Here is a 17722-nt window from a genome sequence, read left to right as displayed (position 1 = left end):
GTCACATTCCCACCTAGAGGGAGAGGCCAGCGCCGCTCCTGTCACATTCCCACCTATAGGAAGAGGCCAGCGACCGCACCTGTCACATTCCCACCTAGAGGAAGAGGCCAGCGCCGCTCCTGTCACATTCCCACCTAGAGGAAGAGGCCAGCGCCGCTCCTGTCACATTCCCACCTAGAGGAAGAGGCCAGCGCCGCTCCTGTCACATTCCCACCTAGAGGAAGAGGCCAGTGCCGCTCCTGTCACATTCCCACCTTGAGGAAGAGGCCAGCGCCGATCCTGTCACATTCCCACCTAGAGGAAGAGGCCAGCGCTGCTCCTGTCACATTCCCACCTATAGGAAGAGGCCAGCGCTGCTCCTGTCACATTCCCTCCTAGAGGAAGAGGCCAGCGCCGCTCCTGTCACATTCCCACCTAGAGGAAGAGGCCAGCGCCGCTCCTGTCACATTCCCACCTTGAGGAAGAGGCCAGCGCCGCTCCTGTCACATTCCCACCTAGAGGAAGAGGCCAGCGCTGCTCCTGTCACATTCCCACCTATAGGAAGAGGCCAGCGCCGCTCCTGTCACATTCCCACCTAGAGGAAGAGGCCAGCGCCGCTCCTGTCACATTCCCACCTAGAGGGAGAGGCCAGCGCCGCTCCTGTCACATTCCCACCTAGAAGAGGAGGCCAGCGCCGCTCCTGTCACATTCCCACCTAGAGGAAGAGGCCAGCGCCGCTCCTGTCACATTCCCTCCTAGAGGAGGAGGCCAGCGCTGCTCCTGTCACGTTCCCACCTAGAGGAAGAGGCCAGCGCCGCTCCTGTCACATTCCCACCTAGAGGAAGAGGCCAGCGCCGCTCCTGTCACATTCCCACCTAGAGGAAGAGGCCAGCGCCGCTCTTGTCACATTCCCACCTAGAGGAAGAGGCCAGCGCCGCTCCTGTCACATTCCCACCTAGAGGAAGAGGCCAGCGCCGCTCCTGTCACATTCCCACCTAGAGGAAGAGGCCAGCGCCGCTCCTGTCACATTCCCACCTGGAGGAAGAGGCCAGCGCCGCTCCTGTCACATTCCCACCTAGAGGAAGAGGCCAGCGCCGCTCCTGTCACATTCCCACCTAGAGGAAGAGGCCAGTGCCGCTCCTGTCACATTCCCACCTAGAGGAAGAGGCCAGCGCCGCTCCTGTCACATTCCCACCTAGAGGAAGAGGCCAGCGCTGCTCCTGTCACATTCCCACCTAGAGGAAGAGGCCAGCGCTGCTCCTGTCACATTCCCACCTAGAGGAAGAGGCCAGCGCCGCACCTGTCACATTCCCACCTAGAGGAAGAGGCCAGCGCTGCTCCTGTCACATTCCCACCTAGAGGAAGAGGCCAGTGCCGCTCCTGTCACATTCCCACCTAGAGGAAGAGGCCAGCGCTGCTCCTGTCACATTCCCACCTAGAGGAAGAGGCCAGCGCCGCTCCTGTCACATTCCCACCTAGAGGAAGAGGCCAGCGCCGCTCCTGTCACATTCCCACCTAGAGGAGGAGGCCAGCGCCGCTCTTGTCACATTCCCACCTAGAGGAAGAGGCCAGCGCCGCTCCTGTCACATTCCCACCTAGAGGAAGAGGCCAGCGCCGCTCCTGTCACATTCCCTCCTAGAGGAGGAGGCCAGCGCTGCTCCTGTTACGTTCCCACCTAGAGGAAGAGGCCAGCGCCGCTCCTGTCACATTCCCACCTAGAGGAAGAGGCCAGCGCCGCTCCTGTCACATTCCCACCTAGAGGAGGAGGCCAGCGCCGCTCCTGTCACATTCCCACCTAGAGGAAGAGGCCAGCGCCGCTCCTGTCACATTCCCACCTAGAGGAAGAGGCCAGCGCCGCTCCTGTCACATTCCCACCTAGAGGAAGAGGCCAGCGCCGCTCCTGTCACATTCCCACCTAGAGGAAGAGGCCAGCGCCGCTCCTGTCACATTCCCACCTAGAGGAAGAGGCCAGCGCCGCTCCTGTCACATTCCCACCTAGAGGAGGAGGCCAGCGCCGCTCCTGTCACATTCCCACCTAGAGGAAGAGGCCAGCGCCGCTCCTGTCACATTCCCACCTAGAGGAAGAGGCCAGCGCCGCTCCTGTCACATTCCCACCTAGAGGAAGAGGCCAGCGCCGCTCCTGTCACATTCCCACCTAGAGGAGGAGGCCAGCGCCGCTCCTGTCACATTCCCACCTAGAGGAAGAGGCCAGCGCCGCTCCTGTCACATTCCCACCTAGAGGAAGAGGCCAGCGCCGCTCCTGTCACATTCCCACCTAGCGGAAGAGGCTAGCGCCGCTCCTGTCACATTCCCACCTAAAGGAAGAGGCCAGCGCCGCTCCTGTCACATTCCCACCTAGAGGAAGAGGCCAGCGCTGCTCCTGTCACATTCCCACCTAGAGGAAGAGGCCAGCGCTGCTCCTGTCACATTCCCACCTAGAGGAAGAGACCAGCGCCGCTCCTGTCACATTCCCTCCTAGAGGAAGAGGCCAGCGCCGCTCCTGTCACATTCCCACCTAGAGGAAGAGGCCAGCGCCGCTCCTGTCACATTCCCACCTAGAGGAGGAGGCCAGCGCCGCTCCTGTCACATTCCCACCTAGAGGAAGAGGCCAGCGCCGCTCCTGTCACATTCCCACCTAGCGGAAGAGGCCAGCGCCGCTCCTGTCACATTCCCACCTAGAGCAAGAGGCCAGCGCCGCTCCTGTCACATTCCCACCTAGAGGAAGAGGCCAGCGCTGCTCCTGTCACATTCCCACCTAGAGGAAGAGACCAGCGCCGCTCCTGTCACATTCCCTCCTAGAGGAAGAGGCCAGCGCCGCTCCTGTCACATTCCCACCTAGAGGAAGAGGCCAGCGCCGCTCTTGTCACATTCCCACCTAGAGGAAGAGGCCAGCGCCGCTCCTGTCACATTCCCACCTAGAGGAAGAGGCCAGCGCCGCTCCTGTCACATTCCCTCCTAGAGGAGGAGGCCAGCGCTGCTCCTGTCACATTCCCACCTAGAGGAAGAGGCCAGCGCCGCTCCTGTCACATTCCCTCCTAGAGGAAGAGGCCAGCGCTGCTCCTGTCACATTCCCACCTAGAGGAGGAGGCCAGCGCCGCTCCTGTCACATTCCCACCTAGAGGAAGAGGCCAGCGCCGCTCCTGTCACATTACCACCTAGAGGAAGAGGCCCGCGCCGCTCCTGTCACATTCCCACCTAGAGAAAGAGGCCAGCGCCGCTCCTGTCACATTCCCTCCTAGAGGAAGAGGCCAGCGCTGCTCCTGTCACATTCCCACCTAGAGGAGGAGGCCAGCGCCGCTCCTGTCACATTCCCACCTAGAGGAAGAGGCCAGCGCCGCTCCTGTCACATTACCACCTAGAGGAAGAGGCCAGCGCCGCTCCTGTCACATTCCCACCTAGAGGAAGAGGCCAGCGCCGCTCCTGTCACGTTCCCACCTATAGGAAGAGGCCAGCGCCGCTCCTGTCACATTCCCACCTAGAGGAAGAGGCCAGCGCCGCTCCTGTCACATTCCCACCTAGAGGAAGAGGCCAGCGCCGCTCCTGTCACATTCCCACCTAGAGGAAGAGGCCAGCGCCGCTCCTGTCACATTCCCACCTAGAGGAGGAGGCCAGCGCCGCTCCTGTCACATTCCCACCTAGAGGAAGAGGCCAGCGCCGCTCCTGTCACATTCCCACCTAGAGGAAGAGGCCAGCGCCGCTCCTGTCACATTCCCACCTAGAGGAAGAGGCCAGCGCCGCTCCTGTCACATTCCCACCTAGAGGAAGAGGCCAGCGCCGCTCCTGTCACATTCCCACCTAGAAGAAGAGGCCAGCGCCGCTCCTGTCACATTCCCACCTAGAGGAGGAGGCCAGCGCCGCTCCTGTCACATTCCCACCTAGAGGAAGAGGCCAGCGCCGCTCCTGTCACATTCCCACCTAGAGGAAGAGGCCAGCGCCGCTCCTGTCACATTCCCACCTAGAGGAAGAGGCCAGCGCCGCTCCTGTCACATTCCCACCTAGAGGAGGAGGCCAGCGCCGCTCCTGTCACATTCCCACCTAGAGGAAGAGGCCAGCGCCGCTCCTGTCACATTCCCACCTAGAGGAAGAGGCCAGCGCCGCTCCTGTCACATTCCCACCTAGCGGAAGAGGCCAGCGCCGCTCCTGTCACATTCCCACCTAAAGGAAGAGGCCAGCGCCGCTCCTGTCACATTCCCACCTAGAGGAAGAGGCCAGCGCTGCTCCTGTCACATTCCCACCTAGAGGAAGAGGCCAGCGCTGCTCCTGTCACATTCCCACCTAGAGGAAGAGACCAGCGCCGCTCCTGTCACATTCCCTCCTAGAGGAAGAGGCCAGCGCCGCTCCTGTCACATTCCCACCTAGAGGAAGAGGCCAGCGCCGCTCCTGTCACATTCCCAGCTAGCGGAAGAGGCCAGCGCCGCTCCTGTCACATTCCCACCTAAAGGAAGAGGCCAGCGCCGCTCCTGTCACATTCCCACCTAGAGAAAGAGGCCAGCGCCGCTCCTGTCACATTCCCACCTAGAGGAAGAGGCCAGCGCTGCTCCTGTCACATTCCCACCTAGAGGAAGAGACCAGCGCCGCTCCTGTCACATTCCCTCCTAGAGGAAGAGGCCAGCGCCGCTCCTGTCACATTCCCACCTAGAGGAAGAGGCCAGCGCCGCTCTTGTCACATTCCCACCTAGAGGAAGAGGCCAGCGCCGCTCCTGTCACATTCCCACCTAGAGGAAGAGGCCAGCGCCGCTCCTGTCACATTCCCACCTAGAGGAAGAGGCCAGCGCCGCTCCTGTCACATTCCCACCTAGAGGAAGAGGCCCGCGCCGCTCCTGTCACATTCCCACCTAGAGAAAGAGGCCAGCGCCGCTCCTGTCACATTCCCTCCTAGAGGAAGAGGCCAGCGCTGCTCCTGTCACATTCCCACCTAGAGGAGGAGGCCAGCGCTGCTCCTGTCACATTCCCACCTAGAGGAAGAGGCCAGCGCCGCTCCTGTCACATTACCACCTAGAGGAAGAGGCCAGCGCCGCTCCTGTCACATTCCCACCTAGAGGAAGAGGCCAGCGCCGCTCATGTCACATTCCCACCTAGAGGAAGAGGCCAGCGCCGCTCCTGTTACATTCCCACCTAGAGGAGGAGGCCAGCGCCGCCCCTGTCACATTCCCACCTAGAGGAAGAGGCCAGCGCTGCTCCTGTCACATTCCCACCTAGAGGAAGAGGCCAGCGCTGCTCCTGTCACATTCCCACCTAGAGGAAGAGGCCAGCGCCGCTCCGGTCACATTCCCACCTAGAGGAAGAGGCCAGCGCCGCTCCTGTCACATTCCCACCTAGAGGAGGAGGCCAGCGCCGCTCCTGTCACATTCCCACCTAGAGAAAGAGGCCAGCGCCGCTCCTGTCACATTCCCACCTAGAGGAAGAGGCCAGCACCGCTCCTGTCACATTCCCACCTAGAGGAGGAGGCCAGCGCCGCTCCTGTCACATTCCCTCCTAGAGGAAGAGGCCAGCGTCGCTCCTGTCACATTCCCACCTAGAGGAAGAGGCCAGTGCCGCTCCTGTCACATTCCCACCTAGAGGAAGAGGCCAGCGCCGCTCCTGTCACATTCCCACCTAGAGGAAGAGGCCAGCGCCGCTCCTGTCACATTCCCACCTAGAGGAAGAGGCCAGCGCTGCTCCTGTCACATTCCCACCTAGAGGAAGAGGCCAGCGCCGCTCCTGTCACATTCCCACCTAGAGGAAGAGGCCAGCGCCTCTCCTGTCACATTCCCACCTAGAGGAAGAGGCCAGCGCCGCTCCTGTCACATTCCCACCTAGAGGAAGAGGCCAGCGCCGCTCCTGTCACATTCCCACCTAGAGGAAGAGGCCAGCGCCGCTCCTGTCACATTCCCACCTAGAGGAAGAGGCCAGCGCCGCTCCTGTCACATTCCCACCTAGAGGAAGAGGCCAGCGCCGCTCCTGTCACATTCCCACCTAGAGGAGGAGGCCAGCGCCGCTCCTGTCACATTCCCACCTAGAGGAAGAGGCCAGCGCCGCTCCTGTCACATTCCCACCTAGAGGAAGAGGCCAGCGCTGCTCCTGTCACATTCCCACCTAGAGGAAGAGGCCAGTGCCGCTCCTGTCACATTCCCACCTAGAGGAAGAGGCCAGCGCCGCTCCTGTCACATTCCCACCTAGAGGAAGAGGCCAGTGCCGCACCTGTCACATTCCCACCTAGAGGAAGAGGCCAGTGCCGCTCCTGTCACATTCCCACCTAGAGGAAGAGGCCAGCGCCTCTCCTGTCACATTCCCACCTAGAGGAAGAGGCCAGCGCCGCTCCTGTCACATTCCCACCTAGAGGAAGAGGCCAGCGCCGCTCCTGTCACATTCCCACCTAGAGGAAGAGGCCAGCGCCGCTCCTGTCACATTCCCACCTAGAGGAAGAGGCCAGCGCTGCTCCTGTCACATTCCCACCTAGAGGAAGAGGCCAGCGCCGCTCCTGTCACATTCCCTCCTAGAGGAAGAGGCCAGCGCCGCTCCTGTCACATTCCCACCTAGAGGAAGAGGCCAGCGCCGCTCCTGTCACATTCCCACCTAGAGGAAGAGGCCAGCGCTGCTCCTGTCACATTCCCACCTAGAGGAAGAGGCCAGCGCCGCTCCTGTCACATTCCCACCTAGAGGAAGAGGCCAGCGCTGCTCCTGTCACATTCCCACCTAGAGGAAGAGGCCAGCGCCGCTCCTGTCACATTCCCACCTAGAGGAGGAGGCCAGCGCCGCTCCTGTCACATTACCACCTAGAGGAAGAGGCCAGCGCCGCTCCTGTCACATTCCCACCTAGAGGAAGAGGCCAGCGCCGCTCCTGTCACATTCCCACCTAGAGGAAGAGGCCAGCGCCGCCCCTGTCACATTCCCACCTAGAGGAAGAGGCCAGCGCCGCTCCTGTCACATTTCCACCTAGAGGAAGAGGCCAGCGCCGCTCCTGTCACATTCCCTCCTAGAGGAGGAGGCCAGCGCTGCTCCTGTCACATTCCCACCTAGAGGAAGAGGCCAGCGCCGCTCCTGTCACATTCCCACCTAGAGGAGGAGGCCAGCGCCGCTCCTGTCACATTCCCACCTAGAGGAAGAGGCCAGCGCCGCTCCTGTCACATTACCACCTAGAGGAAGAGGCCCGCGCCGCTCCTGTCACATTCCCACCTAGAGAAAGAGGCCAGCGCCGCTCCTGTCACATTCCCTCCTAGAGGAAGAGGCCAGCGCTGCTCCTGTCACATTCCCACCTAGAGGAGGAGGCCAGCGCCGCTCCTGTCACATTCCCACCTAGAGGAAGAGGCCAGCGCCGCTCCTGTCACATTACCACCTAGAGGAAGAGGCCAGCGCCGCTCCTGTCACATTCCCACCTAGTGGAAGAGGCCAGCGCCGCTCCTGTCACGTTCCCACCTATAGGAAGAGGCCAGCGCCGCTCCTGTCACATTCCCACCTAGAGGAAGAGGCCAGCGCCGCTCCTGTCACATTCCCACCTAGAGGAAGAGGCCAGCGCCGCTCCTGTCACATTCCCACCTAGAGGAGGAGGCCAGCGCCGCTCCTGTCACATTCCCACCTAGAGGAAGAGGCCAGCGCCGCTCCTGTCACATTACCACCTAGAGGAAGAGGCCCGCGCCGCTCCTGTCACATTCCCACCTAGAGAAAGAGGCCAGCGCCGCTCCTGTCACATTCCCTCCTAGAGGAAGAGGCCAGCGCTGCTCCTGTCACATTCCCACCTAGAGGAGGAGGCCAGCGCCGCTCCTGTCACATTCCCACCTAGAGGAAGAGGCCAGCGCCGCTCCTGTCACATTACCACCTAGAGGAAGAGGCCAGCGCCGCTCCTGTCACATTCCCACCTAGTGGAAGAGGCCAGCGCCGCTCCTGTCACGTTCCCACCTATAGGAAGAGGCCAGCGCCGCTCCTGTCACATTCCCACCTAGAGGAAGAGGCCAGCGCCGCTCCTGTCACATTCCCACCTAGAGGAAGAGGCCAGCGCCGCTCCTGTCACATTCCCACCTAGAGGAAGAGGCCAGCGCCGCTCCTGTCACATTCCCACCTAGAGGAGGAGGCCAGCGCCGCTCCTGTCACATTCCCACCTAGAGGAAGAGGCCAGCGCCGCTCCTGTCACATTCCCACCTAGAGGAAGAGGCCAGCGCCGCTCCTGTCACATTCCCACCTAGAGGAAGAGGCCAGCGCCACTCCTGTCACATTCCCACCTAGAGGAAGAGGCCAGCGCCGCTCCTGTCACATTCCCACCTAGAAGAAGAGGCCAGCGCCGCTCCTGTCACATTCCCACCTAGAGGAGGAGGCCAGCGCCGCTCCTGTCACATTCCCACCTAGAGGAAGAGGCCAGCGCCGCTCCTGTCACATTCCCACCTAGAGGAAGAGGCCAGCGCCGCTCCTGTCACATTCCCACCTAGAGGAAGAGGCCAGCGCCGCTCCTGTCACATTCCCACCTAGAGGAGGAGGCCAGCGCCGCTCCTGTCACATTCCCACCTAGAGGAAGAGGCCAGCGCCGCTCCTGTCACATTCCCACCTAGAGGAAGAGGCCAGCGCCGCTCCTGTCACATTCCCACCTAGCGGAAGAGGCCAGCGCCGCTCCTGTCACATTCCCACCTAAAGGAAGAGGCCAGCGCCGCTCCTGTCACATTCCCACCTAGAGGAAGAGGCCAGCGCTGCTCCTGTCACATTCCCACCTAGAGGAAGAGGCCAGCGCTGCTCCTGTCACATTCCCACCTAGAGGAAGAGACCAGCGCCGCTCCTGTCACATTCCCTCCTAGAGGAAGAGGCCAGCGCCGCTCCTGTCACATTCCCACCTAGAGGAAGAGGCCAGCGCCGCTCCTGTCACATTCCCAGCTAGCGGAAGAGGCCAGCGCCGCTCCTGTCACATTCCCACCTAAAGGAAGAGGCCAGCGCCGCTCCTGTCACATTCCCACCTAGAGAAAGAGGCCAGCGCCGCTCCTGTCACATTCCCACCTAGAGGAAGAGGCCAGCGCTGCTCCTGTCACATTCCCACCTAGAGGAAGAGACCAGCGCCACTCCTGTCACATTCCCTCCTAGAGGAAGAGGCCAGCGCCGCTCCTGTCACATTCCCACCTAGAGGAAGAGGCCAGCGCCGCTCTTGTCACATTCCCACCTAGAGGAAGAGGCCAGCGCCGCTCCTGTCACATTCCCACCTAGAGGAAGAGGCCAGCGCCGCTCCTGTCACATTCCCACCTAGAGGAAGAGGCCAGCGCCGCTCCTGTCACATTCCCACCTAGAGGAAGAGGCCCGCGCCGCTCCTGTCACATTCCCACCTAGAGAAAGAGGCCAGCGCCGCTCCTGTCACATTCCCTCCTAGAGGAAGAGGCCAGCGCTGCTCCTGTCACATTCCCACCTAGAGGAGGAGGCCAGCGCCGCTCCTGTCACATTCCCACCTAGAGGAAGAGGCCAGCGCCACTCCTGTCACATTACCACCTAGAGGAAGAGGCCAGCGCCGCTCCTGTCACATTCCCACCTAGAGGAAGAGGCCAGCGCCGCTCATGTCACATTCCCACCTAGAGGAAGAGGCCAGCGCCGCTCCTGTCACATTCCCACCTAGAGGAGGAGGCCAGCGCCGCCCCTGTCACATTCCCACCTAGAGGAAGAGGCCAGCGCTGCTCCTGTCACATTCCCACCTAGAGGAAGAGGCCAGCGCTGCTCCTGTCACATTCCCACCTAGAGGAAGAGGCCAGCGCCGCTCCGGTCACATTCCCACCTAGAGGAAGAGGCCAGCGCCGCTCCTGTCACATTCCCACCTAGAGGAGGAGGCCAGCGCCGCTCCTGTCACATTCCCACCTAGAGAAAGAGGCCAGCGCCGCTCCTGTCACATTCCCACCTAGAGGAAGAGGCCAGCACCGCTCCTGTCACATTCCCACCTAGAGGAGGAGGCCAGCGCTGCTCCTGTCACATTCCCACCTAGAGGAAGAGGCCAGCGCCGCTCCTGTCACATTCCCACCTAGAGAAAGAGGCCAGCGCCGCTCCTGTCACATTCCCACCTAGAGGAAGAGGCCAGCACCGCTCCTGTCACATTCCCACCTAGAGGAAGAGGCCAGCGCCGCTCCTGTCACATTCCCTCCTAGAGGAAGAGGCCAGCGTCGCTCCTGTCACATTCCCACCTAGAGGAAGAGGCCAGTGCCGCTCCTGTCACATTCCCACCTAGAGGAAGAGGCCAGCGCCGCTCCTGTCACATTCCCACCTAGAGGAAGAGGCCAGCGCCGCTCCTGTCACATTCCCACCTAGAGGAAGAGGCCAGCGCTGCTCCTGTCACATTCCCACCTAGAGGAAGAGGCCAGCGCCGCTCCTGTCACATTCCCACCTAGAGGAAGAGGCCAGCGCCTCTCCTGTCACATTCCCACCTAGAGGAAGAGGCCAGCGCCGCTCCTGTCACATTCCCACCTAGAGGAAGAGGCCAGCGCCGCTCCTGTCACATTCCCACCTAGAGGAAGAGGCCAGCGCCGCTCCCGTCACATTCCCACCTAGAGGAAGAGGCCAGCGCCGCTCCTGTCACATTCCCACCTAGAGGAAGAGGCCAGCGCCGCTCCTGTCACATTCCCACCTAGAGGAAGAGGCCAGCGCCGCTCCTGTCACATTCCCACCTAGAGGAAGAGGCCAGCGCCGCTCCTGTCACATTCCCACCTAGAGGAAGAGGCCAGCGCCGCTCATGTCACATTCCCACCTAGAGGAAGAGGCCAGCGCCGCTCCTGTCACATTCCCACCTAGAGGAGGAGGCCAGCGCCGCCCCTGTCACATTCCCACCTAGAGGAAGAGGCCAGCGCTGCTCCTGTCACATTCCCACCTAGAGGAAGAGGCCAGCGCTGCTCCTGTCACATTCCCACCTAGAGGAAGAGGCCAGCGCCGCTCCGGTCACATTCCCACCTAGAGGAAGAGGCCAGCGCCGCTCCTGTCACATTCCCACCTAGAGGAGGAGGCCAGCGCCGCTCCTGTCACATTCCCACCTAGAGAAAGAGGCCAGCGCCGCTCCTGTCACATTCCCACCTAGAGGAAGAGGCCAGCACCGCTCCTGTCACATTCCCACCTAGAGGAGGAGGCCAGCGCTGCTCCTGTCACATTCCCACCTAGAGGAAGAGGCCAGCGCCGCTCCTGTCACATTCCCACCTAGAGAAAGAGGCCAGCGCCGCTCCTGTCACATTCCCACCTAGAGGAAGAGGCCAGCACCGCTCCTGTCACATTCCCACCTAGAGGAAGAGGCCAGCGCCGCTCCTGTCACATTCCCTCCTAGAGGAAGAGGCCAGCGTCGCTCCTGTCACATTCCCACCTAGAGGAAGAGGCCAGTGCCGCTCCTGTCACATTCCCACCTAGAGGAAGAGGCCAGCGCCGCTCCTGTCACATTCCCACCTAGAGGAAGAGGCCAGCGCCGCTCCTGTCACATTCCCACCTAGAGGAAGAGGCCAGCGCTGCTCCTGTCACATTCCCACCTAGAGGAAGAGGCCAGCGCCGCTCCTGTCACATTCCCACCTAGAGGAAGAGGCCAGCGCCTCTCCTGTCACATTCCCACCTAGAGGAAGAGGCCAGCGCCGCTCCTGTCACATTCCCACCTAGAGGAAGAGGCCAGCGCCGCTCCTGTCACATTCCCACCTAGAGGAAGAGGCCAGCGCCGCTCCCGTCACATTCCCACCTAGAGGAAGAGGCCAGCGCCGCTCCTGTCACATTCCCACCTAGAGGAAGAGGCCAGCGCCGCTCCTGTCACATTCCCACCTAGAGGAGGAGGCCAGCGCCGCTCCTGTCACATTCCCACCTAGAGGAAGAGGCCAGCGCCGCTCCTGTCACATTCCCACCTAGAGGAAGAGGCCAGCGCTGCTCCTGTCACATTCCCACCTAGAGGAAGAGGCCAGTGCCGCTCCTGTCACATTCCCACCTAGAGGAAGAGGCCAGCGCCGCTCCTGTCACATTCCCACCTAGAGGAAGAGGCCAGTGCCGCACCTGTCACATTCCCACCTAGAGGAAGAGGCCAGTGCCGCTCCTGTCACATTCCCACCTAGAGGAAGAGGCCAGCGCCTCTCCTGTCACATTCCCACCTAGAGGAAGAGGCCAGCGCCGCTCCTGTCACATTCCCACCTAGAGGAAGAGGCCAGCGCCGCTCCTGTCACATTCCCACCTAGAGGAAGAGGCCAGCGCCGCTCCTGTCACATTCCCACCTAGAGGAAGAGGCCAGCGCTGCTCCTGTCACATTCCCACCTAGAGGAAGAGGCCAGCGCCGCTCCTGTCACATTCCCTCCTAGAGGAAGAGGCCAGCGCCGCTCCTGTCACATTCCCACCTAGAGGAAGAGGCCAGCGCCGCTCCTGTCACATTCCCACCTAGAGGAAGAGGCCAGCGCTGCTCCTGTCACATTCCCACCTAGAGGAAGAGGCCAGCGCCGCTCCTGTCACATTCCCACCTAGAGGAAGAGGCCAGCGCTGCTCCTGTCACATTCCCACCTAGAGGAAGAGGCCAGCGCCGCTCCTGTCACATTCCCACCTAGAGGAGGAGGCCAGCGCCGCTCCTGTCACATTACCACCTAGAGGAAGAGGCCAGCGCCGCTCCTGTCACATTCCCACCTAGAGGAAGAGGCCAGCGCCGCTCCTGTCACATTCCCACCTAGAGGAAGAGGCCAGCGCCGCCCCTGTCACATTCCCACCTAGAGGAAGAGGCCAGCGCCGCTGCCTACGAATCATCCTTGGGACATGCAGCAAGTGGGAGTTATCATACAGACAGAGAGCTGGAGAGCTTCACACATCCGTAGGAAAAGGAGGGAGGGAAAGAGTCAGGCCACACACAGAGCTATCTGGAGATAAGAAATGCCTTTTTGGTGTGACAGAAGCCAGCATCTGATCTGAGACCCACAAAGGTGTCCATACATCTCGTGACTTGGCAGCCGATCAACCGCCCAATTTGATAATAATTATCGAATTGGATGAATATCGGTGCTGCCAAGAGCACGCCTGATCCACGATGCGATCAATTTCAGGGCCGAAATCGAAATTGAAATCGGATATGCTGCAAGAAACGAGTGGGCAGTTAGGCAAACTACTCTTTGTGACGCACGATAATAACAAGCGTCATGGCGGATCGGATCCTTAGGATCCCCGAAGACTCCCGCGCCAAGTGCTGTGATCGCTTGAACTGTCGCGTATTCCTGCGGGAAGGAAGCTGGATCGGGGAACGCTCATTGAACGGAGATGTTGCTGTGATCCATCTTCCTGCCTCTTCTACTGACTGAAGCACGGGTCCAGGCTTGATGATGTCATCAAGCCAGGACCCCCTATTTGTGTCATTATGTGGCTGGTTGCTGTGATGGCGGTAACTGTTGCTTGGTGCTGGAGAGAGGAGGAAGGTGAGTCAGGGTCCGTTCGAATCTAAAACCGCAAAAAACCAGCGATTACCGCCGCTGTTTTGCAGGAGTGATTTTTCCGCGATTAACGCTGAAAATCACTGGACACTGCGGCGGTTTTGGAGTGATCGCGATTAGCGGTGCTATGCATGCTAATCTGGCAAACCGCTGCATGTAACACGTTTGCGGTTAACGCTAACCGCAAACGCGGCAGTGAGAACACTGCCATGTGTTACATGTTGTAGCGGTTTTTAAAAAATCGCTAGCGGTTTGCCTTGAGCAGGAATCGCGCGATTCCCGCTCAAGTGAGAACGGGCCCTAATACTTACCCGGCCTTGCTTCCTGCTGAAGATCTCTGCATGGGGGAGGAAAGGGGGGGCACCACCTGACCACCAGGGAATGTTTAAAAGACCACCATTGCGAAAAAAAATAGGCAGTTAAAATCTGACAGAACTGACAGGTTTTGGGCCGGCCCAAAACCTGTCGGTTCTATCAGATTTTAACTGCCTATATTTTTTCACGATAGTGGTCCTTTAAGGAAGGGGAGGGGCTACTAAATCATCAGGGATTACATCATAAAGGGTGGTGGGGTGGCTGTTGGTGCACTAGAGACTGCTCTGGTCCTTAAAGGGGGCCAAAGTAGGCAGTCCTGAAAGAGTTAACCCTTTCTTGCCCAGCTCAGACCCATGAGAAAGTTTTCCCCTGGAGTTAAAGCAGCAATGAACTTATTACCGGGAGTAGAAGAGGAAGAAATACACTCCGTTCCTTGACAGCAACAACAGCCGCAGGCAAGCAGCTGCATTCCTCGCAGATTTTCTCATTCTTTCTTATCTTGGATTTACAGGATCGGCTGATAATCCACATAAAATCGCGCACATGCATTCATTAAGTGGGATTATCCCTATAAGGAATAACCTGGAGATTTGTGGCCCAGCTGTTCCCCCCAGCCCTGGAATATACCAGCGATGAGAGCCACGCCGGCCATGTGACCACCTGCCTCTATTGTTTTCCAAATTCCTCAGAATAATCCTATTATCTCCCCACCGGCAAGCGCCGAAGCCGAAAACACCAAGCGCAAAGAAAACAAAATCTGGATTGTTGCTGCTTTGTCTCAATAAACCTAAAATCCAACTTTTGAGGTGTGTAGACACCTTTGATGATGTCACCCTCAAAAGTGATCACCGGCGTGTACAAAGGAATCGGGTATCGCTGTAGGGGAGTTGATCCGTTGGGGGGATCATATGCATATCGCAGGCCGGATACCTCTGAACACACGCCTAATTATTGGCTCAGGCGGTCTTAATTGGCCGCCTCAGAGAACTTTAGCCAAGTGTGTGCATGAGGCTTTAAGGACCACTATCACGAAAATCGTAAAATTTAAAATGCATATAAACGCATTCAAATAAGAAGTGCATTTCTCCCAGAGTAAAATGAACCATACATTACTTTTCTTCTATGTTGCTGCCACTTACAGTAGGTTGTAGAAATCTGACAGAAGTGACAGGTTTTGGACTAGTCCATCTCTTCATAGGGGAATCTCAGCAAGGCTTTTATTCTTTATAAAGGAATTCCCTAAAAAAAGGATTTAAACAATGATGCTGGCCAGCCTCCCTGCTCGCTACACAATTTTTTGGCAGTTGGACAGAGCAACTGTCATTCACTAAGTGCTTTTAAAAATAAATATATCCCTGAGAATCCCCTATAAAGAGATGGACTAGTCCAAAACATGTCACTTCTGTCAGATTTCTACAACCTACCCATCTCCTCATGGGGGAGTCTCAGGGGTTTCTTTTTTTTCAAAAGCACTTAGAGAATGGCAGTTGCTCCACCAACTGCCAAAAAAGTGTGAAGGCGAGCGCGGAGGCTGGCCAGCATCTTTATATAAATCCTTTATAGGTAGAGTCTTTATAAAGAATAAAGGCCATGCTGAGAATCCCCCATGAAGAGATGAACTAGTCCAAAACCTGTCATTTCTGTCAGATATCTACCTACTACCTACTGTAAGTGACAGCAACATAGGAGAAAAGTAATTTATGGTTTATTTTACTCTGGGAGAAATGTACTTCTTATTTGAATGTGTTTACATGCATTTTAAATGTTGCGATTTTTACGATAGTGGTCCTTTAACCACTTCAGGACCTCAGGCTTACACCCCCCTAGTGGCCAGGCCATTTTTCACAATACAGGGCTGTGCAGCTTTGTCAGGTTGCTGCACAGCCCTACAACTCGGCACAACTGAATTTTGCCTCCTTTTATTGTCCTTAATAGGACACTCTTTTGGAGGATTCTGATCGCTGCAGTGATCTTGTTTTTTGTTTTTTTTTATTTAAAAAATGGAGGCTGTCCCCTCCCTCCTTCCCCCCCTGTGCCATCCTAAATCACCATTGGATGGCGATCGGCACTCATCCCCGTCTCTCATAGGCATCAGCCTATGACAGGCAACGCATTGGGAGCCACAATGAGGGACAGCCGAGTGTCCCCCATACAGCACTGCAGGAGATCGCAGCGCTGTACAAATGTAAACAAAGGGGAATTCTTTCCCCTTTCGGCTCTCAACAGTCTGCTAGCGGCGATTGCTTCGTGAACCGGCAGGGAACGATCGAGCATGCACTCCCTGCTAAACTCCCTGCGTTAGGCAGTCCTGGGGCTGCCGCGGTCGTTAGGTAGTTAAGGATGGATCTAAATATGCCATGTGACTGTTAGAAGAAAATGTCAAAGAGTATTTATATTAACAGTAAAAAGGGCCGAAATAGTAACTTTCATTGATTATTAATCTGATCACGATTGCGGTTCTTTTTGTCCTTAAAGGGATACTGTAGGGGGGTCGGGGGAAAATGAGCTGAACTTACCCAGGGCTTCTAATGGTCCCCCGCAGACATCCTGTACCAGCGCAGCCACTCACCGATGCTTCACTAACGCTGATGTCACCAGGAGAGCACTGCGCAGGCCCAGTATGGTCTGTGCCTGTGCAGTACGCTCCTGGTGACATCAGCGTTAGCGAGGACACGGCAACACATGCGCAGTGGTTTTCAGACTTTAAAATCTGAAATTCCAGAAGTGAACCGGAGGCGGGGCCGGAGCATCGGTGAGTGGCTGCGCGGGCACAGGATGTCTGTGGGGGACCATTAGAAGCCCCGGGTAAGTTCAACTCATTTTCCCCCGACCCCCCTACAGTAGTCCTTTAAAGGAAACCTGTAAGGAGGGGAAAAAAAAAGAGTTTAGCTTACCTGGAGCCTCTACCGACCCCTGCAGACATCCTGTGCCTACACCGGGACAAAACGCTCCTCCAGTCCCCAGCTGCGGCTCAGTTTCGTTACTGCCGACATACAAGTCGATGGCCACTGTGCCTGAGCGGCCCTGGCCGCAGATGTCCTCGCTCCCGCTCATGTTGCCAGGAGCGTCCTGCACAGGCGCAGTATGAGAAAAGATTGTACTGCGCCTGCGTAGGATGCTCCCAGACGCGCACGGCCAGGGCCGCGCAGGCACAGTGGCCTGTGGACTGAGAGAATTAAACTGAGCCACGGCGCGGCGGGGCACCGGAGAATTGTTTTCTCCCGCCGCAGGCACAGGACGTCTGCAGGGGGCTGGTAGAAGCCCCAGGTAATTTAAACTCACGGCAGCGCAGCTAATTTGTAAACACAGGTTGTTAACCCTATGACTGCTTCCATGAAAGCAGGAAGTAGACACAGATACAGATTTGTATCAGCTGTAATAAGGAAATGTTTTTCTCCAAAGGTTATTATGCTGTTGCTTATCTTTTAGAGCAAAGAGGAAGTTCTGAGTTCAGGTCTGCTTTAAATTTAAATAAATATGGCAGCCTCCATATCTCTCTCACTTCAGGTGACAGTCAGATTCAGTGCCTTAAAGCCAATAGGTACCGGATTAAAAAAAGAAAAAGTCAGATACTCACCTAAGGAGAGGGAAGGCTCGGTCCTAATGAGCCTTCCCTCTCCTCCCCCGGTGCCCTCGGTGCTGCGCTGGCTCCCCCGTTCGCGTCGGCCGCCGCAGGGACTTCGGAGGTCTTCGGGAGCACTCGGGCTTCCGAAGACGGGCCGCTCCATACTACGTATGCGCGAGTGCGTCATAGAGGGCGCTCGCGCATGCGTAGTATGGAGCGGCCGCGTCATCGGGAGCCCGAGTGCTCCCGAAGGCTTCCGAAAGCTCCCGAAGGCATGCGGAAGTGGCAGTATTTGACCGAACTGGTCGAATACTGCCACGGGGGATCCTGCGCGGGACCGGGCACCGGGAGAGGAGGGGGAAGGCTCATTAGGACCGAGCCTTCCCTCTCCTTAGGTGAGTATCTGACTTTTTCTTTTTTAATTCGGTAAACATTCACTTTAAAGAGTTTGGTTGGCATGCGCTGCTCAACAACACTACAGGTGGAGATGGGGAGGGAGGTAATACAATATTAATCT

General features: G+C 58.3%; 1 protein-coding gene across 6 annotated transcripts in view; it reads right to left on the bottom strand.

Annotated features, from left to right (window-relative positions):
• Positions 1 to 17722, bottom strand: part of ILDR2 (immunoglobulin like domain containing receptor 2) — a 364041-nt gene that overhangs the window by 301423 nt on the left and 44896 nt on the right. Inside the window, exon 1 of one of the 6 annotated variants that reach the window (XM_068270842.1) lies at positions 14780 to 14846. The exons of the other annotated variants lie outside the window; for them this stretch is intronic. The gene's annotated coding sequence lies outside the window, so the exon portion shown is untranslated. Of the gene's footprint in view, positions 1 to 14779; positions 14847 to 17722 lie in introns of those variants that run through there. 6 annotated transcript variants of the gene reach the window in all.

Source organism: Hyperolius riggenbachi, chromosome 2 (assembly GCF_040937935.1).
Source record: "Hyperolius riggenbachi isolate aHypRig1 chromosome 2, aHypRig1.pri, whole genome shotgun sequence".
Taxonomy (NCBI): domain Eukaryota; kingdom Metazoa; phylum Chordata; class Amphibia; order Anura; family Hyperoliidae; genus Hyperolius; species Hyperolius riggenbachi.
This window is presented reverse-complemented; position numbering and strand designations above follow the sequence as displayed.